The 26,605-nt window shown below is 38.4% G+C and overlaps 1 pseudogene; it reads right to left on the bottom strand.

Annotated features, from left to right (window-relative positions):
* Positions 1-4,116: 4,116 nt before the first annotated feature.
* Positions 4,117-5,215, bottom strand: LOC104664473 (annotated as a pseudogene).
* Positions 5,216-26,605: the final 21,390 nt, after the last annotated feature.

The raw sequence follows: 26,605 nt of genomic DNA, 5'->3' as shown, positions 1-26,605 counted from the left end.
TGTCACCACTGGCTATCAGTTGGGTTCATCACTTCTTCTCCATAATGGCACTTCATCTTGCAGAATGCTAGCTTATACTCATTTATATGGATGTAAAGTTCAAAGTCCAACAAGAGAGTAAACCCCAGTATGCAAATACTTTGCAAGTGTCTGTCTGCATTATCTTCGATAAAGTTCCATTGGCCAAGCAAGTCACATTGAAGAGGGTAACAAGCAGGTAGGGAAAGATTTTGGTTTTTAAAGATGTTCTCTACCTAACAATTCATTCTTTATTATTTGCCTTTAAGATACATGGACACTAAGGAAAAACATTGACAATCTTTTTTTTTCTTAATATTCACATAAAACAGAAAAACAATATACTGAAAATTCAATTTTTGATCACTTTTTCAGAGTTAAATATTTAGCAATCAAACAATTTATTAGAAGCTTATCTCAGGTAAAAATAGGATATTTAGTATAAATATGATTTTCTTTACAGTCCTTGATACATCTTTTCACCATTTTCAACTGAAATATATATGTAAACATAGGGGGTAGGGACCACAACCAACTGCAGAGAATCTTCATTTAATCATAAGATTGATTGAGTTAAATAAAAAAGAAATCAAATTTGGTGAGCAACACATAACATATATTCAGGATTAGAATAAAACTATCTGCATGAAAAAAAGTTTAGAAGAACCTCTATTCATCCACCAATATCTTCTCTTTGTCCACAAACCAGGGTTTATGCAAGCCTGGAAATTAAATGGCATACCCTTGCCTGATTGCTACTATTCCTGAGAGCTACTAGGCCAGGGATTTGGCCTAGGTCCTGCCGCTCGCAGCACAGAAAGCCAATCAATGAGACACAGAATCCTGGCAAGGAAGAAGGCTTTAATTGGGTGCTGAAGTCAAGGAGAAAGGGAGATAAAATCTCAAATCTGTTGCTTCAGTAGACTAAAATTAGGGGTTTGTACAGCAGGAGAAAAATCTAAGTATGTGTGAGAAAACAGGAATTAGAGAAAGATAAGGAAGAGGAGTTGATCGACAGGCACAGGTGATCAGTTAGGCAATCATGAGGGGTGAGGGGTCCAGCATCTCATTGACCAGATGTGGTGATCTGGTGAGTTTCAGTTCCTTGATACTGTCTGGGAAGCCTGATAGTTGGTTTCCTGGGAAAGCAACTTGGATAAGACAAATGTAAGTCTTTCAAGTTTTTAGACTGTGAAAGTCAATTTTTATGTTTATTCAAAATAAACCATAAACATGAGTTCTATGCGGCAATGGGGCTGGCTTCACTATCTTTGAGGTCATAAAGTAACCTTTTATTTGCCTTCTCCTCAACTTTACCTCTTGCTTTGACAATTGTTTAAGAAATGCAAACCTCAGGGAAAATAAAGAAAAAAGGAAATGAGTGAGAATGAAAAAGCATTCCACACTGCCAGAGAAGAAAGAAAACTCAGCCTGCAATAGATTTATTTATATAAATAAATTTTCATTTATCTAGATGATGATTTTTGCCCAGATTTCTTATTGGTACAGAACATTTTCTAGAGATGTCCTTTATAAAACTTTGACTTAAACAATTAAATAGTCATAACAGCTATTGGGCTAAAAAATGTTGCTTGGTCATCACCCAAATAAAAATAGGGGCAATGAATTCTTTCTTATAGTAAACACCAGGGCTGGGCAGTTACCAACTCATTTGAGATTGAGTCAACTGTCAACAACTTGGCTTATGATGAAGAAATCACCACAAACTAATCCATCAAGTACACTATACAAATGTCTTCCAGATGAATCTCTCTAACAATCAACTATGACAGCTTGATGGCCTTTAGTGGTATTTAACTGCCAAGCTCCTAAAACTGATTTCCAATGTTCTCCATGATCTGGCTACGTCCATCCTCTCTAGCCTGAGATTTTACTATGCCATCCATCAAACTTCACTTTCCGAGAATGCCTGTTGATGATTCTTGCCTCTGTGTGCTTCTTGCCTCTGTTCTTTTGTTCATATTTCTCTCCATCTTGAAATTACCTGGTGCCTTCCTACATTCTCTCTCTCTCTTTTCACTTCCTTAAATTCAAATTTAATTTTATTGAATTCAATTCACTTCACACAACTCAGTATGTCACCTATTTACCAGGGGATTGTCCTTGAACTCTGTGGTCTGGGTTAGGAATGTCTTCTCTTGACTGTCATAATAACTTTTATCTGTCACTATTCTAGATTGTTCTTACCACAGTGTTTTATAATTGTCTGTTATGCAGTATTTCCAACATATCCCTTCCTATCTCTGCCTCCACTGGAATGGAAACTTTCTAATGTTAAGACTCTCAGTCAATGTATCTTTATATCTCCAGAAATAACGCTATGATGAATGCATAGGAAACAATGTATAAACCTTAAGCAAATGAGTAGAGAAGAGCTGTGACTAAGAGTAAAAGAAGATGGACAAGCTGGAGAGTGTGTAGATAGCCAAAGTCTGTGGAAAGCAATTTGAAAATATGTATTATGAATATTTAAATATTTATACTTTTTGAGTCAGTAATTCTACTTCCAAGATTCTAAATAGTCAAGAAATATGAATAGATGCTATACGAATATGCATATAAAACCTATAACATAGCTATTTTAAAATGCAAACCACTTTTAATAACCCAAATGTCCACTAACAGAAAAACTCTAACTCAATCCTGGTATGTACATGTGATGAAGCATGAAAATAACATTTTTAAAAGAATATTTAAGGATATGAGAAAATGCTCTTAACACAATAGCAATTCCATTTATGCATTTTAATTCCTTTATTATATTTCCATAAGTGTGGCCCATATAATGTTGATTTATTATCTTTATTACTCTGAATATTAACTTCATCAGCATAAGTTTGAACAAATTGTTCTCTTTTCATTGATTTTTTCTATTATACAGTGATTCACGTCAATCTTTAAAATCAGGCATTTCTTTAACTCAGGAAGCTTATGTCTGTTTTATCTTTGATTATGGCTTTTCTTATATTTGTTCTAATATTATTTTTATAAATATGAACTTACATTGGATTTTTCTCTTATATAAATATCCATTATCTTATTTGGATATTTTCTGCTTATTGGCTATTTTTCTCTGACTTCTGGATTCAATTAACACATTAGAATTGAAATCAAGATTCAGATTTTGTTACAGAGTCACTTCTGTATATTGTTATTTCTGTTAAAAACCACATGCACAATTGCATTTTAGTTTCCTTTTATATTTTTTACTTCATTCAGCTTTCTTATCCCCTTCCACATTTATGGATAACTTTCCATTTCAGTCATTATAATATAATTTTGTTCATGTGTTTAGTAGAGCCCATATTTTATTGAATTTTACTGAAAAAAAAGTGCTTTCCAAAATTTGTCTTGTATTTTATAAATAGAGTTTTCCAATAAATCTGGAATAGACTTTTTCTATTGCTTACTGTAATGAAGCTTTTAACAAGTCTTATTTTCTCCCGATCTTGGACAAAAATAGATAATATGCTGCACACATACAAATAAAATGTTGCATCTTTCTTGCTGACATCTCACTGTCTACATGGTTGAGCAAAATCTTGACAAAATTTTCTTCCTCTTAGATTTTAAATTATAAGTTTAGTTGACTTTCAAACCATAAGTACAATTTTTAATATTAGTAGCTATTGTTTAGCTAGTGTTACCACTATTAGATTGAGAAAAAATGTTCTTCTTTTACAGGTTGCTGTGCCTTCTATGCAGGTAATTTAATCTCAGATTATTATAAGCTGTTTATAATGCTTCTCACTCAACAACATTAACTCTCAGAGTATCCTGATCCTATATCCTTTCTTACAAACCCATTCTTATTACATACTTTACATCATGGAATATACTGTACTATAACTAGTACATTTCGACTCCAAATATATGTGTTAGTAACATAAAATTAAGAGTGCAATGGCAATGGCCACTTTATATACCATGCGTTGTGAATTGTAGGGATGGATTCTCAATCTCTGTCCTTCTACAGATGCACATTTGCTTACCCCCTAAAACTATGGTATGCATGCCCCCCTTTTTTCCCACAATAATTTATTTATTGAGTGCCTCCTCTTGCCTCCCTTGCTGTCTCTAGGTCACTTTTTTCCACTTGTAGATTTTGTGCGCAAGCCCCAGAAAGATGCTGGGGGCAGGGTCGCTGCATACTCTTCAGTGAGTCCTATAATGTGACTGTAAGTGTCTTCCTCATATTGCAAGAAAATGGCTGGCAGATCCAGCTTTTCATATAGTGCCTGCACCCGGGCCATCTTCTTGGCTTCCTTCTGCCTGAATTTTCCTTCAGGATCTGATATTGTTCCGGAGTGGCCTGTTGCAGACACTGAACCACCAGTCAGCTGCATTTTTGGTCCTGGATGTCACTGTCAACTTCACCTGTCACACTGGGGTCCCCAAAGAGGTCAAGCTAATCATCCTGAACCTGAAAGAACTCTCCCATCCCCAGCAGGATTTTCTTGGCATTGGTGTGCTCCTTCTTGCCATCAATTCCTGCCATGTACATGGCTGCAGCTACAGGAAGGTAGAAGGAGTAGAAAGCTGTCTTGTACTTGACAATATATTTGTGCCTCTTTTCAGTGAATCTGCCAAGATCCACATTGCCCTGGGGGGCTGGGATGAGGTCCAGGGTCTGCCTAATCCCAGTCTGATAGGAACTCTGCAGGAAGAGCTCTGTCAGGTTCAGGTAATAAGGCTGCTCCTGGCAATAGATCTTCAGCAGGTGGTAGATACATGCTTCCAGAAGGATAGTATCATTGATGGCATCTAAATCCATGCCCGGCTTCTGATACCAGCAGATCTGTCCCCGGCAGGTGAAGGATGAATCCATGATGTCATCTGCCACCAGGAAGAAAGCTTGCAGCAGTTCCACACACCAGCCCACAGTCAGGGCCTGTTGGAGACTATCAGCATCCTGTTTCCTTGGCTCCATCAGTTCCCCCAAATGGTACTAGCACCGTTGAACCTGGGGGATACTTGCCTCCAATGGCATTGTACTCCAGGACCTCCTTGAGCTGGGCAATAACATCTTCTGTCTCTGGGTGCCCCATCTTTCCTCAGTCAGCACCCTAACAATCTGGGAGAAGTGTTGAACAAAATCCTGCTTTTCTTGGGCATAAACATCTGATTTCTGGTGTCCATTCATTCTGAGGGAGGAGCAAAGGGCTCTGTTCCTGGATGTGGGTCTGCAAGACCCTTTAATAGATTTCCAGGATGTTTCATAGTACAGAGTCCTGTACAATGAAGTTGTTAATGGGACATGAGAAGACCTGCGATGTGGGAGGGTTGGTGGTGGGAGATGATGGTCAGCATTTATAAAGAATCGCTATGGACCCTATGCATTGTCATGGTGGTTGAAGAATACAAGAACATAACTTTTTATGGGAACGCTTTTCCAATACTGAATCATGTGACTATAACTTTCCTAAATTTATACCTTGCAGTTAAACATTTCTGTATTTACATAACTATTTTCTTAAATAGATTATAGAGACTTAACCAGGCAGCCTAATTTTTCAAATATTCAAAATGGAAGTCAGAATATTTCTTTAAATAATTATCATTCCTAAATGTATTTTTACAATATTAGAAATTTTGATCAATTAAAATGTAGTATGTATTAAAGCAGTGAAGGAAAAGTGCCCCTTGTAGTCACCTCTAAAGCTTTCTACATATAATTAACTGTGTAACTCGGTGTTCAAAAGCAAAGTATATTAGCCAGAATATTGAGCATTTTATGATTGAAATTCTGAACAATGCCTAGATAGAGCAGAAAATAGTGACTATAAACTCAGTCCTTGTTCTGAATGCCCTTGTTTTAAAGATTTAAGTCCCTAAAATGATACAAATTTCATTTTGGATATTTAATTTCTTTTTTCTTAAGTAATAAAATATACATAAGTAATGTGGCAGAGGTGATGATGGATGACTTAAAATAGATAATTCTCTGGAGAATAAGGACGGTTTATAATATTAATGTTATGAGCAGTGAAGACTGAGAAAAGGTGAGAAACAGAGTCTTGTGACTTCCTATGATATTTATTGATATAAATGCTATAGCTGTTCTTGGAGTTTGAAAATGATTTTGATGATTCGTTGCCAATCATAGATTAAGAACTATATTTCATACTGATGGTTACTCAGTTGGGCTATATACACAGCTTTTAAATTTAGATTCCTTTGGTACAGCCAGTAACAGAATATGTAGGCTTAAAGTATAGATATATCTAGTTTTATCCCAAATGACAAGGTGCTTTTCTCCCTTTAGTGGCTGTAACCTCAGTGCCTAGAACAATCCACAACAATTATGAAAAGTAGTTGTTGAATAAATCAGCAAAATTTAGGAACAATGTTTTTATGTATCGCATCTTTCATTTGTTAGAATGCCCAAACATGCAGTAACCACCTCAACTGCTATATACGATTGTTGCACATCATGCTATTTTCTTTGTGAATCCTATTTTTAAATGGTACTTCTTGAAGTTCTTTATTGACTTACTACTTCTCTTTTTCTAAAGTTAGATATCCTCCCATATTTTTCTACTTTATAGGGACAGAACATTAATTACTCACCAACTAATTGATAATTCAATCACTTTGAAAATTTCATTTCATAAGCATTAGCAAGAATCATGGCTGCAGATTATAGTTGTAAAATCTGTGGACAAGAGTTATGCTAAAGGGTGTTGTATATTTAAGAAATAACATGAAGGTGGTCTTTGCCCAGGGCAGATAACAGCACCCAAGCACCTGCCATTCACCAGCCACCACTGCTGGAATAGTTCCTCAGCGTAGATTTATGCACAAACAACCATAGCAGATAAAGGAAGATTGAATAAGATATAAGTTAGAAAGTTTTGCTTTCAAAGCCCACTCTAGATTCCTAATGAACTAGGCTGCAGCATGTGAATACTATTAGGTCGGTGCAAAAGTAATTGCAGTTTTTACCATAATATTGTAGATGTAGCCCCGAACTGATATAGACTAGCTTGCTTTTCTCCCATTCTCCCTTCATAAGTGTTTTAAGTCTTGCTAAGACTGAAGAAAGTCCAGTCTATTGAAAGGCAACAGGTGTGGGGTGGGAGGGGCGGGCAAGAAGGCTGATTAGAAGCCACAGTGATCAGAAGCCCCATTCGAAAAGAACTATAATAGCACGTGAATCCTGCACCAGCAACTGAAGTATCCAGGTTCTCTCATCAGAACTGACAAGGTGGCTGCCATGACCCAAGGATAGGACAGAAGAACAGTGTGGTCCAAGAGCTCACCTGAGAGCCACATGGGACAGAAGACCCTGCCACCCCCCAGCCAAGGGAGGCAATGAGCGAGCCCTACCCAATTGGGGAAACCATGCCTTTTCCACAGAACTGTACAACCCATGGATCACAAGATACACTCATGAACCCACACCACAGGGGCCTAGGCTCCCAAGCCCAGAGTCATGCGGATTCTCAATAGCCTCTCAGGTAGAATCTGCCTAAGTGGGCTGAGTTCCCTAGGGGAGAGGCAACCAGCACCATAGCTGCCGCTGCTTGCTCTCTAAGCCAATTGAGCTCCTTGTGGGGAAGGGCAAGAGCCAACACTGGGACTGATTGCTGCCTAACACACTAAGCTCCCTGGGTGAGGGAATGGCAGCTGCCATCTCTATAGCTCCAGGCCATGCTTTTCCCCTGCTGGAGTTAGGGAGACTGGACGGTTTGGTCCCAAGAGGTGTCCTCCACAGCCCAACATACCAGCTGTGGCAGACTCTGACCAGAGTGCCTCTTCAGGCCTGACCCTGATCCATCCCTCCTCACTGGGCGGGGCCTCCCTGCAGGAACTCCAACAACTCCAGCCAGGGCCTCAGGGACAAAACTCTGATCTCCATTGGCCTGAGCCCCTACGGGAAGGTGGGGCCGCAGTCTCTGCGGACCAGCAGACTTACTCTTTCCTCCTGCTAATTCTGAGGAATCCAGGAAGCCCAGATAAGTGGGTTTCCCCCCAGCGAAGCACACCCCTTCCACTAAGGGACAGTCAAAGTGCTTCATTAAGCGGGTCCTGTTCCCTGTGACACCCAATTCCAACAAGGGTTGTGTCCTTCGAAGACAGAGATCCCAGAGGAAGGAGAAGGCACCCATCTTTGTTGTTCTCCAGCCTCCTTGCTCCTCCCAGGCAAAAGAGCAAGCCAGATGAAGAGAGCCTGAAGTAAACCCCCAGCAATTCGCAGCAGCCCTACAGAAGAGGGACCTGACCATTGAAAGAAAAACAAATAAACAGAAAGCAACAATGACAACGTTAACAACAACAAATAAAGTCCCTACAAAAACCCCATTCGAGGGTCAGCAGCCTCAAAGATCAAAACTAAGCAAACTCATGAAGAAGAGAAAGAATCAATGAAAAATGCTGAAAACCCAAAAGCCTCTTTTCCTCCAAATGATTGCAATGCCTCTCCAGCAAGGGCACAGAACTGAATGGAGAATGAGATGGAAAAATTGAGTGAAGTAGGCATCAGAAGATGTGTAGTAACAAACTCTGCTGAGCTAAAGGAGCATGTTCTAACACAATGCAAAGAAGCTAAGAACCTTGACGAGAGGTTAGAGGAGCTGCTAACTACAATAGCCAGTTTAGAGAGGAACATAAATGACTTGATGGAGCTGAAAAACACAGCAAGAGAACTTCGTGAAGCATACATAAGTATCAATAGCCACACTGACTAAGCAGAAGGAAGGATATCAGAGTTTGAAGACCACCTTGCTGAAATAAGGCATGCAGACAAGTTTAGAGAAAAAAGAATGAAAAGGAATAAACAACGCCTCCAAGAAATATGAGACTATGTAAAGAGACTGAACCTACGATAGATTGGAGTACCTGAAGGAGAGGGGCAGAGTGGAAACAAGCTGGAAATCACACTTCAGGTTATTGTCCAGGAGAACTTCCCCAACCTAGCAAGACGGGCCAACATTCAAATTCAAGAAATACAGAGAACATCACTAAGATACTCCATGAGAAGTTATTTAGGAGATCCATCTTATATGCAAAGACATACAGGCTGAAAACAAAGGGATGGAGGAAATTTTACCAAGTAAATGAAAAGCAAAAAAATAAAAATAAAAAAAATAAGGGTTGCAATCCTAGTCTCTGACAAAACAGACTTTAAACCAACAAAGATCAAAAAAGACAAAGAAGAGCATTATTTAATGGTAAAGGGATCAATTCAACAAGAAGAGGAAACTATCCTAAATATATATGTACCCAATACAGGAGCACCTAGATTCACAGAACAAGTTCTTAGAGACCTACAAAGAGACTTAGACTCCCACACTATAATAGTGGGAGACTTTAACACCCTACTGTCAATATTAGACAGATCAATGAGACAGTACACTAACAAGGATATTCAGGACTTGAACTCAGTTCTGGATCTAGTGGACTTAATAGACACCTACAGAACTATCTACCCCAAATCAACAGAAATTAATTCTTCTCAGTACAACATGGCACTTATTCTAAAATTGACCACATAATTGGAAGTAAAACACTCCTCAGCAAATGCAAAAGAACTGAAATCATAACAAACAGTCTCTCATAACGAGAGGTGATAACGTGCTAGCAGTTCTTGCTCACACTCGGCACCTCCTTGGCCTCAGCATCTGCTCTGGCCATGCTCCAGGAGCCCTTCAGCTTGCTGCTGCGCTGTGGGGGCCCCTCTCTGGGGCTGGCCGAGGCTGGAGCTGGCTCCCTCTGCTCAGGGGGAGGTGTAGAGGGAGAGGCACAGGCAGTAGCTGGGGCTGCACGGTGCTCACAGCCCGGTGTGGGTTCCAGGTGGGCTCCAGCTCAGTGGGCCCCACACTTGGCGGGGCTGGCCGGCACCTGATGGGCTTGACCAGGGGACTCAAAGTCCCGGGGCAAGTGCAATTGAGAAGTGAAGCTGACTGGGCTTCTGGGTGAGGTGGGAACCTGGAGAACTTTTCTGTCTAGCTAAAGGTTTGTAAATGCACCAGTCAGCACTCTGTGTCTAGCTCAAGGTTTGTAAATGCACCAATCAGTGCTTTGTGTCTAGCTCAAGATTTGTAAATGCACCAATCAGTGCTCTGTGTCTAACTAATCTAGTGGGGACTTGGAGAACTTTTGTGTCTAGCTAAAGGATTGTAAATACACCAATCAGCTCTCTGCGTCTAGCTAAAGCTTTGTAAATGCACCAATCAGCGCTCTGTCAAAACTGACCAATCAGCTCTCTGTAAAACAGACCAATCAGTGTCTGTAAAATGGACCAATCAGCTCTCTGTAAAATGGGCCAATCAGTAGGATGTGGGTGGGGCCAAATAAAAAGCAGGCCACCTGAGCCGCAGCAGCTAACCCACTAGGGTCCTGTTCCATGCTGTGGAAGTTTTGTTCTTTTGCTCTTTGCAATCAATTTTGCTGCTGCTCACTCTTTGGGTCCGTGCCACCTTTAAGAGCTATGATACTCACTGTGAAGGTCTGCAGCTTCACTCCTGAAGCCAGCAAGACCATGAACCCACCAGAAGGAAGAAACTCTGGGCACATCTGAACATCTGAAGGAAAAAACTCTGGATGCACCATCTTAAAGAACTATAACACTCACCACGAGGGTCCACGGCTTCATTCTTGAAGTCAGAGAGACCAAGAACCCACCAATTCCGTACACAATAACACAATGCAGTCAAATTAGAACTCAGGATTTAAAAACTCACTAAAAACCACACAAGTACATGGCAATTGAACAACCTGCTCCTGAGTGACTCCTGAGTAAATAATGAAATTAAGGACAGAAATCAAGAAGTTCACTGAAACCAGTGAAAACAAAGAGACAAAATACCAGAATCTCTGGGTCACAGATAAAGCAATGTTAAGAGGCAAATTTATGGCACTAAATGCCAACATCAGAAAGCTAGAAAGTTCTCAAACCAACACCCTAACATCACAAAAGAGCTAGAGAAGCAAGAGCAAATAAATCCAAAAGCTGGCAGAAGACAAGAAATAAGATCAGAGTAGAAACAAAGGATATAGAGACATAAAAACTCTTTTAAAAAAGTGAATCCAGGAGGTGTTTTTTTGAAAAGATTAACAAAATACATAGACTGCTAGCTAGAGCAGCAAAGAAGAAAAGAGAGAAGAATCAAATAGACACAATAAAGAATGATAAAGGGATATTACCACTGACCCCACAGAAATACAAACTACCCGTAGAGAATACTATAAACACCTCTATGCAAATGAACTGGAAAATCTGGAAGAAATGGATTCATTCCTGGACATATATACCCTCCCAAGACTGAACCAGGAAGAAGTCGAATCCCAGAATAGACCAATAACAAGTTGTGAAAATGAGGCTGTAATTAATAGTCTATTAACAACAACAACAAAAAAAAAGCCCAGGATTAGAAGGATTAACAGCTGAATTCTACAAGAGATACAAAGAGGAGCTGGTACCATTACTTCTAAAACTATTCCAAATAATTGAAAAAAAGGGACTCCTCCCTAACGCATTTTATGAGGCCAGCATCACCCAGATACCAAAACCTGGCAGAGACACAACAAAAACAGAAAACTTCAGGCTAATATCCCTGATAGAAATCGAAGCAAAAATCCTCACTAGGTTCAGATGTTGCAGCTGGCAAACTGAATCCAGCAGCACTTAAAAAAACTTACCCATCATGATCAAGTCAGTTTCATCCCTGGGATGCAAGGCTGGTCCAACATATGCAAATCAATAAACATAATCCATCACATAATCAGAACCAAAGACAAAAGTCACATGATTATCTCAATAGATGAAGAAAAGACCTTTAATAAAATTCAACATCCCTTCATGTTAAAAATTCTCAACAAAACTAGGTATTTAGAGAACATATTTCAAAATAATAAGAGCTATTTATGACAAACACAAAGCCAATATCATATTGATTGGCAAAAGCTGGAAGCATTCCCTTTGAAAACCGGTACAAGACAAGGATGCCCTTTCTCACCACTCCTATTCAACATAATATTGGAAGTTCTGGCCAGGGCAATCAGGCAAGAGGGAGAAATAAAGATTATTCAAATAGGAAGAGAGGAAGTCAAATTGTCTCTGCAGATAACATAATTCTATATTTAGAACACCCCATCATCTCAGCCAAAAAGCTCCTTAAGCTGATAAACAACTTCAGCAAAGTCTCAGGGTATAAAATCAATGTGCAAAAATCACAAGCATTCCTATACACCAACGATAAACAAGCAGAGAGTCAAAGTATGAATGAACTCCCATTCACAAGTGCTATGAAGAGAATAAAATACCTAGGAATACAACTTACAAGAGATGTGAAGGACCTCTTCAAGAATTACAAACCACTGCTCAGGGAAATAATAGAGGACACAAACAAATGGAAAATCATTCCATGCTCATGGATAGGAATAATCGATATTGTGAAAAGAAACTATCATCAGTGTGAAGAGGCAACCTACAGAATGGGAGAAATTTTTTGCAATCTACCCATCTGACAAAGGTCTAATGTTCAGAATCTAGTAGAAACTTAAACAAATTTACAAGAAAAAAAAAAAATCAACAAGTGGGCAAAGGATATGAACAGACACTTCTCAAAAGAAGACATTTATGCAGCTAACAAACATATGATAAAAAGCTGAACATCACTGATAATTAGAGAAATACAAATCCAAACCACAATGAGATACCATCTCATGCCAGTCAGAATGGTGATTATTAAAAAGTCAAGAAACAATAGATTTTCACGGGGCTGTGGAGAAATAGGAACACTTTTACACTGTTGGTGGGAATGTAAATTTGTTCAATCATTGTAGAGGAGAGTGTGGCAATTCTTCAAGGACCTAAAACCAACTGACCATATGATCCCACAATCCCATTACTGGTTACATGCCAAAAGGAATAGAAATCATTCTACTATAAAGACACATGCACACGTATGTTTGTTGCAACAATATTTACAATAGCAAGGATATGGAACCAACCCAAATGCCCATCAGTGATAGACTGGATAAAGAAAATGTGGTACACATACACCATGGAATACTATGCAGCCATAAAAAGGAATGAGATCATGTCTTTTGCAGGGACATGGATGGAGCTGAAAGCCATCATTCTCAGTAAACTAACACAGGAACAGAAAACAAAACACAGCATGTTCTCATAAGTTGGAGCTGAAAAATGAGAACACATAGAGAGGAACAACACACACCTGGGGCCTGGGGGGTGCGTGGGGAGAGGGAGAGTGTCATGAAGAGTAACTAATGGATGCTGGGCTTAATACCTTGGTGATGGGATGATCTGTGCAGCAAACCACACGGGCACACGTTTACCTGTGTAACAGACCTGCACATCCTGCACATGCACCCCTGAACTTCAAATAAAAGTTGATGAAATAAATAAACAAATAAATAAATATAATAAAATATGGTAATGACAAAGGGAAAAGAGTTGCTTTTGCTCTCTTTAAATAAAAAAGAAATGCACTTAAAAAATAAAAATAAAAAATAAACTATTTCCTCTGGCTCATAGTCTAAAGAATGTTACGCTGCCTATCTCAAGAATTCCAGTGTTGAGGGGATGAGAGACAAACCTTATGATTTTCTCATCCTGTCTCTAATGTGAGGAATATTCAGCACCTCTCTTTCTTCCTCCCTACTCCAAGCCAAGCTGTTCTCTCCTAAACATCACTGTTCTAGCTTCCTAACCTCACTCTGTTTCTCTCTTCAGTCAATACAACAGTTCAAGTCATCTCTTCAAAATATATATATCAGCATATCATACTATTTTCTATTTCAGTGCTTTTTGATAGTTTCTCATAATAATACAAATAAAATCTAGTGTCCTCAGTATTCTTTTATAGTGTGGTTCCCTGGAAACCTTCCTAAATATGTTTCCTATTTCTCTATGGTCCCTTCTGCTGAAACCATACTAGCATTCTTCTCAAACAGCCCAGTCATGCTCTGTCACAGGGCCTTTGCATCCACCATTGCCTCAGTCTAGAATGCTCACCCCACAAATGTTTGCCTCACTCACCCTTTCACTTTATTTAGTTCTCTGCTCAAATGTCACCTCCTCAAGGAAGTCTACTCCAACTACCTTAACTGTAGTAACCCCCCCTTACATTTCAGATATTTTAGTTTTATCTTATATTTTAGATATTTTATCTAATAATACCTAATTAGGTAATATTACCTAATAATATCTTATAATTATTATATAAAAGAATGTTATTTATTCATTGGTTTATTTAGCTATTGTTTAATTATCCCATGAAAATTTAAATCCTATGAGGACATGAAGTTTAATTTTTGGAGTTTTTATATATATATATTTGTTCACTGTAGTATTTTCAGCATGTAACCTTGCAGATATTTCAGCCTCAAAAATTGTTTGTGGAATAAATGTCCTAGCCACTTAGACAACAATACCAAGAGAAAATTCCTCAAACAACAGCTCCCATTTTTCCCCACATTAGAGGAATTTGCTGTTTAGGTCTCATGTCTTGTATAGTTGTTATGGTTAATGAGAAAATGGTAGTACTAAAGACCCATCAATGTCAAAGTGGGTGGATTTCTCAGGACTCAGTACTAATTTTAAGGAAAAAAAATCAAATAAGTTGTAGAGAGAAAGAAGAAGATAAGTGCTGACAAAGATTTTGATTGTTTTGAGAAAGTAAGATCAGAGATTGAAGGAATCAACTGGGCCATGTTAGCCACTTGCAGTCAGATTGGTAATTACAGGTTTAATAGTTACAATTTGCTTTGTCAGGCTGCACACAGTGGCTCATGCCTGTAATCCTAACATTTTGGGAGGCTGAGGTGGGTGGATCACTTGAGCCCAGGAGTTTGAGGTATTAGTCAGGTATGGTGGTGCACACCTGTAGTTTCAGCTACTTGGGAGGCTGAGGAACAAGAATCGCTTGAACCTGGGAGAAGGGGGTTGCAGTTAGCTGAGACTGTGCCACTGAACTTCAGCCTGGGCAGCAGAGTAAGATTCTGTCTCAAAAACAAAAACAAAACAAAACAACCCTGCAACATTCTGCTTTGTCTTGTGGCCTCCCCACAAGGTCATGATAGACCCCAGCTACCCATTCAAATTTGGATCAGATGTCGAGGCTGATAACACCTCACACACAACACGAGGGTATAAAGCTTTATTAGGCACCTACCAAGGCTTTCTGGAGAGGGCGAGGTTGTTCCCAAAGAATTGCTAAAATGACTTCAGAGAGCCAGGGGTGCTTGGCTTTGGATTTTTTTGGTGGTTAGAAACTGGGACTGGGCTGATAGTACCCAATGTGGGTAGTAACCACATTGGTTTAACCAATGTGGTTTAAAACACTCACCATTGACAAAGAAGAGAGCATCTAGGCTTCTTATTAAGTTTGTGAGGCACAATGAGATGAGAGAGTGGTAAGTCTTGAGGGCTGCCAGCAGCCAAACATCAAAACATGATGTCAGGTTCTTTATTAAACTTTGGTTTATGAAAGAGCTTCATCTTTGCCACCTTCATCTGAACTTTAGTTTTTTATATTGTGAGATTTTTTTATCCTCTTTTTCTTTTGTTTTTCAAATGAACTTTTCTAATACAATTTAATAACCACTTCTTAATTATTTAAAATAATGAACTAAAGTCACAAATATGAGTATCTTCCTGGATTTTTTTATTTTGGACTTTTCATTATTATGCTTTCCAGAATCACAGTATTTTAAATATTATAATACTTTAAATAGCATATTATACTGTTTTGTATATTTCATGGATAGTGTATTTTTTTCTTTTTTAAATGTTTTGACTATTCTTGTGTTTTTTATTTTTTTATTTTATTTTTAATTTTTTAATTTTTATTTTTTTTTGAGATGGATGGGTCACACAGGCTGGAGTACAGTGGTGCAATCTCAGCTCACTGCAACCTCCGCCTCCCAGGTTCACACCATTCTCCTGCCTCAGCCTCCTGAGTAGCTAGGACTACAGGTGCCCACCACCATGCCCGGCCAATTTCTTGTATTTTTATTAGAGACCAGGTTTGACTGTGTTAGCTAGGATGGTCTCAATCTCCTGACCTCTTGATCTGCCCACCTCGGCCTTCCAAAGTGCTGGGATCACAGGCGTGAGCCACCATGCCCAGCCCTTGTGCTTTTTAAACTTTGATTTATGAAACTTTAGAATCAGCTCCTGCATTCTTCAGATTTAAAAGGCTATTAGATTTTTTATTGAGATTTCACTGGGTAACATGTAATTTAAGAATATTTGATATCTTTTTGCTATTTGATGTTTACCTTCTGATATGGTTTGACTGTGTCTTTATCCAAATCTCATCTTGAATTCCCACGTGTTGTTGGAGGGCCCTGGTGGGAGATAATGGAATCATGGGGGCCAGTCTTTCCTGGGCTGTTCTCATGATAGTAAGTCTGTCTCACGAGATCTGATGGTTATTTTAAGGGGGAGTCTTCCTGCACAAGCTCTCTTTTTCTTCCTACTGCCGTCCATGTAAGACATGCCTTGCTGCTTCTTAACTTCCAACATGATTGTGAAGCCTCTCCACCCATGTGGAACTGTAAGTCCAATAAACCTCTTTCTCTTGTAAATTGCCCAGTCTTGAGTATGTCTTTATCAGCAGTGTGAAAATGGACAAATATACCTTCAAAACACAGTATGCCACTCTCCACTTATTCAGGTCTTTTTTGCATCTTTAAATGGGAAAACATTGTCTTGGTAGAGGGCTTGTTCAATTCTTACTAACAGTTATTTCCTTATATGTTCTAATTGGTTATTGACAGTATATCAAGAAACCAACACTTGATTAAAGTTGTTTTTCTATTTGGTCTAATTATCAAACCCCTATTAGTTTGTAAGTTATGTGACTTGATTATTTTGGAATTTTAAGGTAGGCAATATACATATACTGTATGTTTTGAGTCTTATCTTCTAAAAATAGATCTCACTTTTTTCTCACATAGCACTGGCTAGAGACTCAGGTACAAAGTTGAATAGTCAGGTGGTATAGTCTGAATGCTTCCCCAAATTCAGATATTGAAACTTAATTCCACTGTAGTGGTATTAAGACATGAGGCCTCTGGGAAGTGATTAATTCATGAAAACTCTACCCTCATAAATGGATTAGTGCTTATAAAAGAGCAGGAGGAAACTAGCTTTGGCCATTTTTTCCTTCTATTCCTTCTGCCATGTCAGACCCGTGTTCATCCCTCCAGAGGATGCCACAAGGCATCATCTTGGAAGCAGGGACACCGGGGCCTTCACAGACACTGAACAGGCCAGTGCCTTGATCTCACACTTCTCAGCTTCCGAACTGAAAGAAATGCATTTATATTGTTGACAAATTACCCAGTCTGTGGTATTTTGTCATAGCAGCACAAACAGACTAAGACATCAGGTGAGAGTGGGCAGGTTTGTTTACTACTGACACTAGCAGAGATGTTCCTCATATGAAAATAGTAGATATGGCATCATTTTTGTTTTCTAACAGACAATCTCAAATTGTTAAAGGAATGTTCTTTTATTCCTAGATTATTAAGAATTTTACGCAAAATAAAGGTTTAATTTTACCAACTGTTTTTATTGTGTTTTTGCATCTTTTGAAGTGATGTAACAGCATATTTTTCTTTACTCTGTTAATATAGATAATTAATTTTAATTCTATATTCTCAAGTAATCCATACCTGGTCAAGTTCAATTACTTATTTAATACTCTTTAGGCATTTTGCGTATGTTTAACAAGTCAGTTTATTGTTTAGAGATGGAGAGCATTTGTGTCAGGTTTCCATCTAGATGCAGAAAATATACCAGTTATTTGATTACAGGAAATTTAACATACAGAATAATTAACTAATAGAACATAGGTTACTAGTAATGAACTTTGGGGTAAAAGAGGACTGTGAACGGTCCAGAAATAGCAAGTGCAACAAAGCAGCTACTATTTTTCGGCCAGGGAAGAGAGTCCGATAAAAGAACTAAACAATAGGAGAGCTGCCTCCCCTCAAGGAGACACCCTCCAGTGGTAAGACTCAGATGTCTTCACCAAGAAAATGGCTACCACAGTAAAATGCCACCTGCCAAAGATGAAAAAACTCACCAACAGTAATAGACCAGAGCTAATTTCTGTAAGTGGACCAACATTGCTGGACAACGTGGCTGGTTAGAGATAATTGGAAGACTCACTGGTGAGGAAAGCATGGCCCAAGGGCACCTCTAGTACTCAGCAGCACAGGCAACTGGGCTGTCAAATTGTATAATGATATCAAAATGGAGACAGTCAGAAAGCAAATGTTTTCTGATGCATTTGCCTTGCATCAGCCGAGAAAGGAGAAAAGTTTAGTATCCAGACCCAGTATCACAAAACAGGGCAAAGAAGGGTGGATATGGGGCTGCAAAAAAACAATCTGATAACTGGCTAAGACTGCTGTGTTTGTTTTTTGTTTTATGTTTTTTTTCTTGTTTTGTTTTGTCTTGGTTTATTTTTGAGATGGAATCTTGCTCTGTCACCCAGACTGGACAGCAGTGGCGCGATCTCAGCTCACTGCAAACTCCGCCTCCCAGGTTCATGCTATTCTCCTACCTCAGCCTCCCAAGTTCCTGGGACTACAGGCACCCACTACCACCCTAGGCCATTTTTTTTGTATTTTTAGTAGGGATGGCGTTTTACTGTGTTAGCCAGGATGGTCTCCATCTCCTGACTTTGTGATCCGCCCACCTCAGCCTCCCAAAGTGCTGGGATTACAGGCATGAGCCACCTTGCCCGGCCTTGTTTTTTTCGTTGTTTTTGTTTTTTTTTTAAACTATTGCTATATTTGTTTGCTTAGGTAGCAAGTAAATGCTTGCTATATAACAGGAGTGAGAACGATTTTTAACTGCTTTTATGATTTAAATTATTATGCATAGCACGTATGTATTAAAGATTAGAATCAACAACACAAAACTGTTGTGGTGACTCTGGACTCTAACTGGATTTAGTTACTGGATCTACTACTAAATGCTTGAGAGAACTTAAATAAGCATTTATTCTCTGTGTCTCATTTTACTCTTCTTTAAAAGTGAGAATAACATGAGTAAACTCATTGCTGTGGATAGCTTTCCTCATGAAGCAGACTCTGGGATGAAGAATAACATGCCAGAAGTATTAGGACTACTAATGGGATCAAAGCAGGTGAAGGGAAAGAAGGGAGGGGGGTTGGCAGAGGGTGAAGTTTTACTTCGATGCCAGAAGAGGGTGTGACTTGGGCTAGGTTGCTCTGCCTACCTGTAAATGGTTCAGTGTATATACCTTACGAATAAAATTATGCAATTACTTACAGGTGGAAGAAGCTGAATATATCCATTGAACCTAAGGGGCTTAAGACAAATGAATAGATGCTGAATAAATACACATACACACACACACATGCATACACACACACGCACACACATGTGCACACACACATGCACACACAACTACACATGTATGGGAAACAGGAGTGGGAAAGTAGAGTATAAACTTTTCAGTTTTTAGTCAAGAGGTCAAATTTTTTGTGAATCATAATAATATTAAAACATAAAATTGCATGTGTTAATATTGCTGTGTATGTTTTTGAATGGTGTTTTACATCTGTGTCTCACAAAACTCTATATGATAGTTATCTCAATCTTCAGATAAGGAAATTAAGAAATAGAGAGGAAGAGTGATTTTTTTAAGATTACAAGGCTAGAGAGAAGAAGATTCAGGACAGGAAACCAGGTATTCAGTTTTTCATGAGCCTTTATCCACTGATGCTTCTGTTTGCCAAAAGTGTCAGACACATATGTATGAATTTAAAAATGCATTTTATTTCAGAGTTTAATATAAGTAATTTTGAAATACATGTAATAGTTATATGTGATTCTTATTTATTCCACAATTATAAGAAATGGGAATACATAACGAACTGATTCATATATTTTTAAGCTGATGTGCAAAATGTAAGTATTAGAATGAATCTCTCACAAGAAGTTTCTTTCTTTTTTCTGAGACAGGGTCTCACTCTGTCACTCAGGCTGGAATGCAGTGGTGTGATCATAGCTCACTCAGCCTCAAACTCCTGGGCTCAAGCAATTCTCCCACCTTAGCCTCACAAGTAACTGGGACCACAGGTATGTGCCACCATGCCTGGCTGATTAAAAAAAAAAAAAAAATTAGAGATGGGGTCTTGCTATGTTGCCCAGGTTGATACCAAATTTCCGGCCTCAAGCAGCCTCCCAAAGTGCTGGGCTTGCAGGCATGCACAAACACACCCACCCTGGAGGCTTCTTAAACAAAGATTATTCATCTTCTTCAGTAGTCCGGAATGACAGTTGCATTCCAATTTTAGGTAATCTGTGTCAAGTTAATTTAGGTTATTTAAAATTTCTCTGATTGAGAAGTAATTTGTACTAGAAGCTTTTAAAGAAGATTGCAAAGAACACTATTCCTCAAAATAGAGGAACAGTTTATATTATTTGTTCATTTTCTTTCTTACTGGCATGAATATTTGAAATCAGTTTGTAACAAGCAACAAGCAATATGTGTGAGTTTTCTTTATTTGCTGCTTCCTATCTAGACACTTCATGGCCCCATGCAAAGAAAACATACATTCAGTTAAACCACATATAGCATGCATCAATAAATCCATGCTGAAATTATCTTAGAGATGAGACCATATGATATCTTCGCAGAAAATATAAAATAAATTATTGTTTCAATCTCGGGTTTGAAATACAAGGACTGACTGCCAGACTTTTTTGGAATTTTATTTTTTTTATTTTTTAAATTTATTATTATTATACTTTAACTTCTAGGGTACATGTGCACAACGTGCAGGTTTGTTACATATGTATATATGTGCCATGTTTGTGTGCTGCACCCATTAACTCGTCATTTACATTAGGTATATCTCCTAATGCTATCCCTCCCCTCCCCCCACTCCACAACAGGCCCCGGTGTGTGATGTTTCCCGTCCTGTGTCCAAGTATTCTCATTGTTCAATTCACACCTATGAGTGAGAACATGTGGTGTTTTGTTTCTTGTCCTTGTGATAGTTAGCTGAGAATGATGGTTTCCAGCTGCATCCATGTCCCTACAAAGGACATGAACTCATCCTTTTTTATGGCCGCATAGTATTCCATGGTGTATATGTGCCACATTTTCTTAATCCAGTCTATCATTGATGGACATTTGGGTTGGTTCCAAGTCTTTGCTATTGTGAATAGTGTCGCAATAAACATACGTGTGCATGTGTCTTTATAGCAGCATGATTTATAATCCTTTGGGTATATACCCAGTAATGGGATGGCTGGGTCAAATGGTATTTCTAGTTCTAGATCCTTGAGGAATCGCCACACTCTTTTCCACAATGGTTGAACTGGTTTACAGTCCCACCAACAGTGTAAAAGTGTTCTTATTTCTCCACATCCTCTCTAGCACCTGATGTTTCCTGACTTTTTAATAATCACCATTCTAACTGGTGTGAGATGGTATCTCATTTTGGTATTGATTTGCATTTCTCTGATGGCGAGTGATGATGGGCATTTTTGTATGTGTCTGTTGGCTGCATAAATGTCTTCTTTTGAGAAGTGTCTGTTCATATCCTTCACCTACTTTTTGATGGGGTTGTTTGTTTTTTTCATGTAAATTTGTTTGAGTTCTTTGTAGGTTCTGGATATTAGCACCTTTGCCAGATGAATAGATTGCAAAAATTTTTTTCCCATTCTGTAGGTTGCCTGTTCACTCTGATGGTAGTTTCTTTTGCTGTGCAGAAGCTCTGTAGTGTAATTAGATCCCATTTGTCAATTTTGGCTTTTGTTGCCACTGCTTTTGGTGTTTTAGACATGAAGTCCTTGCCCATGCCTATATCCTGAATGGTATTGCCTAGGTTTTCTTCTAGGTTTTTATGGTTTTAGGTCTAACATTTTTAAGTCTTTAATCCATCTTGAATTAATTTTTGTATAAGGTGTAAGAAAGGGATCCAGTTTCAGCTTTTAACATATGGCTGGCCAGTTTTCTCAGCACCATTTATTAAATAGGGAATCTTTTCCCCATTTCTTGATTTTGTCAGGTTTGTCAAAGATCAGATGGTTGTAGATGTGTGGTATTATTTCTGAGGACTTTGTTCTGTTCCATTGGTCTATATCTCTGTTTTGGTACCAGTATCATGCTGTTTTGGTTACTGTAGCCTTGCAGTATAGTTTGAAGTCAGGTAGCATGATGCCTCCAGCTTTATTCTTTTGGCTTAGCATTGACTTGGCAATGCAGGCTCTTTTTTGGTTCCATATTAATTCCAAAGTAGTTTTTTTCCAATTCTGTGAAGAAAGTCATTGGTGGCTTGATGGGAATGGCATTGAATCTATAAATTACTTTGGGCAATATGGCCATTTTCACCATATTGATTCTTTCTATCCATGAGCAGGGAATGTTCTTCCATTTGTTTGTGTCCTCTTTTATTTCATTGAGTAGTGGTTTGCAGTTCTCCCTGAAGAGGTCCTTCACATCCCTTGTAAGTTGGATTCCTAAGTATTTTATTCTCTTTGAAGCAATTGTGAATGGGAATTCACTTATGATTTGGCTCTCTGTTTGTCTGTTATTGGCTTATAGGAACGCTTGTGATTTTTGCACACTGATTTTGTATCCTGAGACTTTGCTGAAGTTGCTTATCAGCTTAAGGAGATTTTGGACTGAGATGAGGGTTTTTTTTAAATATAAAATCATGTCATCTGCAAACAGGGACAATTTGACTTCTTCTTTTCCTAACTGAATACCCTTTCTTTCTTTCTCCTGCCTGATTGCCCTGGCCAGAACTTCCAACACTATGTTGAATAGGAGTGGTGAGAGAGGGCATCCCTGTCTTGTGCCAGTTTTCAAAGGGAATGCTTCCAGTTTTTGCCCATTCAGTATGATATTAGCTGTGGGTTTGTCATAAATAGCTCTTATTATTTTGAGACATGTCCCATCAATGCCTAATTTATTGGGAGTTTTTGGCATGAAGGGCTGTTGAATTTTGTCAAAGGCCTTTTCTGCGTCTATTGAGATAACCATGTGTTTTTTGTCTTTGGTTCTGTTTATATGCTGGATTACATTTATTGATTTGCATATGTTGAACCAGTCTTGCATCCCAGGGATGAAGCCCACTCGATCATGGTGGATAAGCTTTTTGATGTGCTGCTGGATTCGGTTTGCCAGTATTTTATTGATGATTTTTGTATTGATGTTCATCAGGGATATTGGTCTAAAATTCTCTTTGTGTGTGTGTTTGTGTCTCTGCCAGCCTTTGGTATCAGGATGATGTTGGCCTCATAAAATGAGTTAGGGAGGATTCCCTCTTTTTTTATTGATTGGAATAGTTTCAGAAGGAATGGTACCAGCTCCTCCTTGTACCTCTGGTAGAATTTGACTGTGAATCTGTCTGGTCCTGGACTTTTTTTGGTTGGTAGGCTATTAATTATTACCTCAATTTCAGAGCCTGTTATTGGTCTATTCAGGGATTCAACTTCTTCCTGGTTTAGTCTTCGGAGGGTGTATGTGTCCAGAAATTTATCCATTTCTTCTAGATTTTCTAGTTTATTTGTGTAGAGGTGTTTATAGTATTCTGTGGTGGTAGTTTGTATTTCTGTGGGATTGGTGGTGATATCCCCTTTATCATTTTTTATCTTCTCTCTTTTTCTTCTTTATTAGTCTTGCTAGCAGTCTATCAGTTTTCTTGATCTTTTCAAAAAACCAGCTCCTGGATTCATTGATTCTTTGAAGGGTTTTTATGTCTCTATCTCCTTCATTTCTGCTCTGATCTTAGTTATTTATTGCTTTCTGCTAGCTTTTGTATGTGTTTGCTCTTGTTTCTCTAGTTCTTTTAATTGTGATGTTAGGGTGTCAATTTTAGATCTTACAGACAAGCAAATGCTGAGAGATTTTGTCACCACCATGCCTGCCCTACAAGAGCTCCTGAAGGAAGCACTAAACCTGGAAAGGAATAACCAGTACCAGCCACTGCAAAAACATGCCAAATTGTAAAGACCATTGATGCTACGAAGAAACTGCATCAACTGACAAGGAAAATAACCAGCTAACATCATAATGACAGGATCAAATTCACACATAACAATATTAACCTTAAATATAAATGGGCTAAATGCTCCAATTAAAAGACACGGACTGACAAGTTGGATAAAGAGTCAAGACCCCTCAGTGTGCTGTATTCAGGAGACCCATCTCATGTGCAGAGACACACATAGGCTCAAAATAAAGGGATGGAGGAAGATCTACCAAGCAAATTGAAAACAAAAAAAGGCAGGAATTGCAATCCTAGTCTCTGATAAAACAGACTTTAAACCAACAAAAATCAAAAGAGACAAAGAAGGCCATTACATAATGGTAAAGGGATCAATTCAACAAGAAGAGCTAACTATCCTAAATACATATGCACCCAATACAGGAGCACCCAGATTCATGAAGCAAGTTCTTAGAGACTTTTAAAGAGACTTAGACTCCCACACAATAATAATGGGAGACTTTAACACCCCACTGTCAACATTAGACAGATCAATGAGACAGTAAGTTAACAAGAATATCTAGGAATTGAACTCAACTCTGCACCAAGTGGACCTAATAGACATACAGAACTCTCCACCTCAAATCAACAGAATATACATTCTTCTCAGCACCACATCACACTTATTCCAAAATTGACCACATAGTTGGAAGTAAAGCACTCCTCAGCAAATGTAAAAGAACAGAAATTATAACAAACTGTCTCTCAGACCACAGTGCAATCAAACTAGAACTCAGGATTAAGAAACTGACTCAAAACTGCTCAACTACATGGAAACTGAAGAACCTGCTCTTGAATGACTACTGGGTACATAACAAAATGAAGGCAGAAATAAAGATGTTCTTTGAAACCAAAGAGAACAAAGACATAACCTACCAGAATCTCTGGAACACATTTAAAGCAGTGTGTAGAGGGAAATTTCTAGCACCAGAATGCTTAAAACTTACAAGTATTGTTCCAAAATGTTACTTTGTTTAGCTATATAATATATAGATTAGCCAGCAGTAGGCACATAAGTACAGTATGGGCACTGTATGCACATTACTGAGAAAATGTTTTTCTGTACATTTTCACCCTGCAGTGTTATGGAGTAATTACCATTATTCTTTCTTAACATAAAGGTAGAATCCAGAAAGTTTCTTCCTATTTCTAGCACTGATTTAATTTGCTGATTTAATTTGGAGAGCATAAGGACAATGAATTCATGGTGAAAAATGTTTATGAGTGTGTATGAATGTGTGTGTGTGTGTGTGTGTTGGTAGAAAAATACTGGGGAAAAGTACTGGATTAAAAATTTCTTGACTGTTGCGGAGGGCACTGTATTGCCAGGTCCCTGGATATGGTGTGAAGACTGTTCTCTACAAAACTCTAGGAGGCCTGGTTTTCATCAGATTCACAGCCAGTGTGGCCCTATGCCATATGCCTGTATTAGGTAGCCATGTTTATTGCCCAAAATACCACTGAGCCATAGGCAGTAACCTGGCTTTCTTTTCTGTAAAAATTATGTTAATGAAATTTGACTACCTTATTTAGAAGTTTGTGTTAAATCAAGTTTAGTCTAAAGTTGCTTTGTTACATATTTTAAGTTCAGCCTTAAAGTTTCTCTATACATAGTGAACTATAACCTAAATGGAGGTGTAAACAGACTGTAACCTATTCTTGTGCCAGTCACCAAGTTTTGGCCAATCAAAGGGGAACAACTGTTCAAACTGTGTTCAAATAAGGCAAACATCAAGCTATAAACAATCTGGCTGTTTTTCTAAATCATGTCTTTTTTTTTTTTTTTTTTTTTTTTTAGTTATTTTTGTGAGACAAGACCTCACTCTGTCACTGAGGCTGGAGTGCAGTGGTGCAATCTCAGCTCACTGAAACCTCCACCTCAGCCTCCAGAGTAGGTGAGATTATAGGCAAGCACCACCATGTCTGGTTAATTCTTGTATTTTTAGTAGAGACAAGGGTTTCAACATATTGGCCAGGCTGGTCTTCAACTCCTGACCTCAGGTGATCCACCAGCCTTGGCCCCTCAGAGGGCCAGGATTACAGGTGCAAGCCACCACACCTACCCATGTCCATTTTGTGTAGGCCGCTTTCCTTTTCCTGTCTATAAATCTTCCACCACGTGCCTGCGCTGGAGTCTCTGAGCCTACTCTGACACAGGAGTGTCATGAATTTTTCTTTGCTTAATTAAACTCTGTAAAATTAATTTGCCTAAAGTTTTTCTTTTAACAGTATAAAGATGGAATTAAATTTAAAATAGACCAAAATGTTTTGCAACAAACCTTAAGTGAATGTCAACCTTTCACTGAGATCAACAACACAAAGGTGAGGTAAGACTTTTAGCAGGAAGAAATGAACCAAGAAAACCTGACAATAAAAACAATAAACCACTGTCAAAAACAAAACAAAACAGTAGAGCACCTAAAAAAGCAGGGAGGGGAAGAGAAAAGAAAAAATAAATAGGTAATGTTATGTATGGCAAATATTATATTATAAGCATATATTAGTGCATATACTTTGTGAGTAAAGATTAAAATCTGGCCTATGCTAA

The sequence above is a fragment of the Rhinopithecus roxellana genome, chromosome 8 (genome assembly GCF_007565055.1).
Source record: "Rhinopithecus roxellana isolate Shanxi Qingling chromosome 8, ASM756505v1, whole genome shotgun sequence".
Lineage (NCBI taxonomy): Eukaryota > Metazoa > Chordata > Mammalia > Primates > Cercopithecidae > Rhinopithecus > Rhinopithecus roxellana.
Note: the sequence above shows the minus strand (reverse complement) of the source record. Positions and strands in the feature narration are given on the sequence as shown.